We start from the raw sequence: 6,000 nt of genomic DNA on the forward strand, positions 1-6,000 counted from the left end.
AAAGAAAAAAGTTTTTGGCCTTGGGAATTTGTGGTTGAGCCACTGAAAAGAGTCAAAGACCTAAAGATTTTATCTAACACACTACATGAGGAAAACACCAATCTACCTGAAACCCAAGAATCACAGTAGTGACTATGTCTTAAATAGTGGACACATGTGACAAGCAACAAATGTTTCCTGAATAAATGAGAAGAAATAATAAAAGTGAAAAGAAAGCATTAGAATACATCGTGTTAACTGAGAAAAGAATCAGTGATAAACACTCAAAATAATTTATTCTGACTAGGCAGCTACCTATGCTACACCTTAGCAACCCATGTGCTTAACTAATGAAAGGTAGATAGAAAGGGGGAAATGTTCACCTGCAATGATCCCTTGTTTGGTCAGGGGCTACAGGTGGGATAAGAGACGAGTGGTAGCCACCTGTACTAGACTTTATATAATCGTAAAATTAAAGACAAAAAATAGCTCTACTTAGCAGCTGAGGGAGTAAAGAGACGGGACAACTGGAACGGCTCATCAACTGTATCATATGTTCTACTTTAAAAACAAAAGTGATAAACAGACAACACATCAACTCCCTCATTAGTCATGAGAGGAATCTATATATCAAAAATGTATATAACATACACTACCAATACTTCACAAGTGGGAAGAGGGGTGAAATGTAAACTTTAAATGAAAGAAGGAAATAAAAATAATCCCCAGTTTGTAAACATGTTAGTTGTTTGCTAAGTCACTTCAGTCATGTCTGACTCTGTGCGACCCCATAGACAGCAGCCCACCAGGCTCCCCCGTCCCTGGGATCATCCAGGCAAGAACTCTGGAGTGGGTTGCCATTTCCTTCTCCAATGCATGAAAGTGAAAAGTGAAAGAGAAGTCGCTCAGTCGTGTCCAACTCTTAGCGACCCCATGGACTGCAGCCTACCAGGCTCCTCTGTCCATGGGATTTTCCAGGCAAAAGTACTGGAGTGGGGCGCCATGAGATGCATGGGGCTACCCATGATGCCTATCTTCCTTTCTATAGTTTTCATTATTTTCCCAAATAGTCTACAGTGACTTTCTATAAGAAAAAAAAAAATCTCATCTTGAAAAGGGAAAATGGCTATCTATACCCAAATTCAAAAAGGAAAACATAATATAATCAATGCAATATTGGTTTTTCTGCCCTGTGTCAAAACTTAGAAAGGGCAACTACAGGTCAGAATTAACAATGACATGCCTCAGGTCCCTTATGTTAGCGACTGAGAAGTCAAATGACAGAAAGCAATTGTTAAAGACTGATTGTGTTTTTAAGAGAACACTGCCTTCATTAACAAATTTTTCTGAATTTACAAAAAAAGAAAATCATGTCATATAATCCAGGAACTCATTTGAAACTACTTTTTAAAAATCTTAAAGAGAAAAAGAGACAAATAAGCAGACCACAAAAACATTAGACTTTTAAAGACACTATTTCAGGGAAAGGGCTAGGGTCAATATTCTTGTGAGGGTAGGGTTAGAGGTCTTGTGTCCTACACGTCTGCATCTCCACCTACAGTCATATCAAAGAGATACTTAGGTAAACAGACGCAATTCTCCCTCCACCATTTTCCCGTTCTTTCTGTCACATGGTCTTTAAAATCTAGGTAATCAAATGCTCAGATATTTACATACATACACTTACATAACATGGAGATAATTAAGGTACACAAAACAAAAATATAGTACACATGCACTAAGTTACCTACATTGGTCAGTCTATGAATGTAATGGCTGGTGTTCTATGTTAAACAGTCACACATTACTAAAATACTACACAAATCAGTTTTTTTGGTCCAGAAATGTAATATCATTTTCTGTTTATCCCTCTTCCTGTTAAGTTTTCTTTTAAAAATAACGTCAAGGCTAATTGAAGTAGTTGAAGGAAGACAAAAGTTCACAAGATAACTTGAAAACAAATGCACAATAAGTTTACAAATATAAACATGCAGGCAACTCATCACATGAAGTGCAATATTTTATACTTTCTTAATGAACACCATTAGTAAAAACTATTCCTCTATACTTGAAATTGCAGTAGTATCAAATGCTAGGAAAGTCTCCACTTTATACTCAGTACTAGAAAAAAATTACTTAATATTAGAACATATGTTAGGATTTTCAAAAGCAACTGTCCTTCCTCACACACTGTATTCCACCAAAACAATTACTTACGACTTCCTTGGTGGCACAGTAGATAAGAATCTGTCTGCCAACGCAGGACACACGGGTTCAATCCCTGGTCTGGGAAGACTGCGCATGCCACATAGCAGCTAAGCCGGCGCACCACAACTGCTGAGCTGGAGCACCTAGAGCCCCTGCTCCACGACAAAAGAAGCCACCACAATGAGAAGCCTGTGAACTGCAACTAGAGAGTAGCCCCCACTCACCAAACCAGAGAAAGCCTGTGCACAACAATGAAGACCTAGCATAGCCAAAAATAAATAAACAACAACAACAAAACTACTTAAAACTTCCTGACCACACATTTAATTTTACTTGTTTATAGCTTTTTGCTATGAATTTTGCCTAAAATGCTCTATATCTCTTCCACTTAAAACCTGTATTGGGTTAGCCACAAAGTTTTTTTCTGTGGTTTTTCCATAAGATCTTACAGAAAAACCTAAAGGAACTTTTTGGCCTACCCAGTATTTGTTCCTCAAACTCTTGCTCAGGTGCTAGCATCTCTAAAATGCTTCTTCTAACCTGCCTGTTTAATCGTTTCCTCCTCTGCAATATTTCTGTACTTTATATTTACTTTTATTACTGGATAGATTTAATTAAAATTATGTTTATTGTGCCCAGCTCTTTATAATCCTGATTTCAACATCCTGAAAGGCAAGGGCCTCTTCTTTCCATCCCCAACAAAATCACAGGACCTGGCACACAGAAGATACGTTTATTGAATTTGGTTTTTTAAAAAATATTTACATTCCCCAAGTACACAGGTATCTACACATTCAAAGACCTGCTCTAAAATAGAATGTAGCAAAATGCAAAGTGCACTAGAGATAATCCTCAATTCCCAAAATGCAAATGTGAGTTAATAGTGGTTATTAGCAGTTCAAAGTTGCAAGTGCCATTCTACTAACTCGTCATCACAACTAATTTTGTTTAGAAGGTATATTTATTCAGGAAACAGAACTGGTTTTAAAGCATTAATTTAAAAGAACTAGAATACACCAGGAGCTTAAGTAAATACGTTTTTTAAATGAATAGCCTAAACTTAAAGAAGCAGGTTTTATAAATGGCTGAGCCTCTTGGGTTCCTCTACCAAAGTTCTGAGAAAAAGTGCCACTATGATATTATTCTTCTTGACTATGATCATTCTAGGGTCAAGAAAGATGGTAGCAGTAGCCATCCTTCAGTCCAGGGAACCATAATTAGGGCACTTCAAAACTGATATATGTATATGCTCCTCAATCAAGAACAACCAAAGATATACCTTTTTATAAAAACGATAGTGATCTTCCACTAACATAACCAACCAGTAAGCCTGGTGAAAAAAGAAATGAATACAGTGTGGTCTCATTGAAAAGTAGCTTAGATTTTAAAAAACAAAAGCCATAAAATGAAATGGCACTGAGTATGAGTAACTTAATATCTGGTGAAAATTTTTTATTGTATTTTTTTCATGTTCTGTTCCTCAAATAAGGCAACTACACAATATCTTTCATTTTGGCGTCTTATAAACTAAGGTTCACAACCAGTAAGTGCCAGGAACATACCCAAACTTTGCTTTCAACGAACTTAATACAAACACATTTTTTTCCTTCATAGTTCAACACTGTCTCCCGTCTCTAACCTGCAGCATCTAATTTCTGTGGATTGAAACACCTAAGCCAAAAGTACATGCAGGTACTGAGTGAGGAACTAAGGGATTCTCCCATGAATAAAGCACATGTATTTTCATTAGTCCCAATGATCTCTTCCTGCTCAACTTCTGAATTCTTCACTCTTCATAGAGTGAAGCCACCTGATTGATGTCTTATAGCTAAGTTTGTTGTTAACAAGTACGACATCATCTTCCGTTAATCAGGATCTGACTAATGCGAGCTTATGTGTTATGAACTTGTTGAGAAAAAAAAATTCTGTATTTCTACAGATGTTTTATATTTTTAATTGCCACGAAGTTTAATATTCGTATAGCTGGCAAGTTGAATTTATTAAACTGACGATTCAGGTTACACTTACAAGCACGTTTACTATGTAAAGAAGCAGACAATAATGAAAAGTGTGGAGAATATTTCCGTGGCTGTCCAATAGAGGAAAGACGATTTTTCTCATTACTGCTTTCTAAGGAAAGTCATAGCACTTACTCAGTTGGAGACTCTAGGTAAAGTTAAAAATGAAAAATCTAAAAGAAGTTGGAGAGAAAACACAATTTAATAAGCCATTTACTGTTCAATATCGACCAAGACACCTAAGTGTTAGAGATGACAAAATTCTGGAAGACTGCTTATTACAAACAGTAACTGCAAAAAAAAAAAAAAATTCAAAACTCTTCTCTTTTTTCAATAGCTAGCGGGAGAAGGAGGAGCACTTTATTCAAGAAGTAATTTACTATACCTCATGCATGAACGAAAGCCAAATTTCACCCATAGGCTGTTAACCGATGCTCCCAAACTTACTCTCGCAAAGTACAAACGAGAAAGAAACAGGGCTGGGAGAGACCGAACTCTGGCAAAGAAGCGGTTTCAAAACCTGCAACGGAGAAAAACAGCGAGTCGGGTCGTTGCTCCAGAAATTTCTGAGCGCCTGGCTTCCCGGGAGGGAGAGCGATGCCCGCGGCGGGGAGGGGGCGGCGGCACCTGTCACTCGGCGGCCCCGCGACCGCGGTCGCCCCCTGGCCCGGCCCCCGCGGGGTTTCTGGAGGCGCAGGCACCGCCGGTGCGCCCGGGCCTGGGGTCGGCGCGGGTCTCTCTCCGCCGCCCCCGAGCTGGGCGCCTAGGGCCTTCCTGAGGAGCGGCCCTCCCGCGCACTCTGCCCAGTGGCTCCGGCCAGCGGGGCCCGTCGCCTCAAGCCGAGTCCCCAACTGCCGAGCCGGGGCGCCCGGAGCGGCGCGGCTGGGCCGCCACCACTGCCTCAGGGGCGCCGGAGCTGACCCCCCGTGAGGCGGCCCGCCCTCCGCGTACTCACCGGGCCTCCCCGGCCGCCGGCCCGGTCCTCCTCTCCCTCCTCCCCACGCCGCCGCCGCCGCCGCTCCGCGGCTCCCGGGGCGGCCGCACTGGGCGTTGGGACTGAGCTGGGTCAAGTGTCGGGGGCAGGGGCGGGCTCGCACCGAGCACGGGTCGCGCGGCGGCCCCGCGAGCGGGCGCCGAGCACTAACGGGCCCCGGGGCGTCGCGCCGGGCGGACGGCGGCAGGGAGCGCGGCTGCGGGCCGCGGTGAGGGGCGGAGAGAGCGCGGCCGTGAGCCGAGGGCGGGAGGGAAGTCCCGGCTGAGGGGGCGGTGTGAGAGCTGCGGGGCGGAGCAGGGGAGGGGCCTGGCGCGCCCGCCGCCGCGCGCTGGGGTTTGTTTATTTTCTCGGTTGGTTGCGGCGCTGGCGCGTGGGTAGAGGTTCGCCGGTGACGTGAGCGCCCAGAGTTAGGGGGAAAAGACCAGAACCACCTGCTGGAGAAGGGGAGCTACGGGGGCCGGGCAGGGTCCAAACGTCTCACGTAGGCGGCGGCGCCGCGGTCTTCTGGGTTACCGGGAAGGGGAGAGCTTGCCCGGAGTGAGTGGGAAGGAGGGAGGTCTCCCGAGAGAATAGGACTCCAGGCCGTTCCCCCGCAGGTCGGCGGCTTCACCTGCATCGCGGAGAACTGAGAGCCCTGCCGTGGAAGGAGGCCCGGGGAACATGGGGGCCCGAATTCCCAGCCTTTCGGGGGCCCGACCTCCGGTCGGTTAAGTAGGGATGGTCCTGCAAACAAGATTTGAATAGAAAGGCTGCATCAGCTCTCTGCAAGGAAAATAACGAACATGGATTAGTTAGTTCTCT

At 44.3% G+C, this 6,000-nt stretch overlaps 1 protein-coding gene across 2 annotated transcripts in view; it reads right to left on the reverse strand.

Annotated features, from left to right (window-relative positions):
• GKAP1 (G kinase anchoring protein 1) overlaps nt 1-5,235 on the reverse strand; it is a 79,653-nt gene extending 74,418 nt beyond the window's left edge. For both annotated transcript variants that reach the window (XM_068974243.1, XM_068974241.1), the window contains exons 1-2: nt 5,161-5,235; nt 4,591-4,725 (exon numbers count right to left, since the gene is read on the reverse strand). The gene's annotated coding sequence lies outside the window, so the exon portion shown is untranslated. The remainder of the gene's footprint in view (nt 1-4,590; nt 4,726-5,160) is intronic.
• Nucleotides 5,236-6,000: the final 765 nt, after the last annotated feature.

Source organism: Capricornis sumatraensis, chromosome 6, assembly GCF_032405125.1.
Source record: "Capricornis sumatraensis isolate serow.1 chromosome 6, serow.2, whole genome shotgun sequence".
Taxonomy (NCBI): domain Eukaryota; kingdom Metazoa; phylum Chordata; class Mammalia; order Artiodactyla; family Bovidae; genus Capricornis; species Capricornis sumatraensis.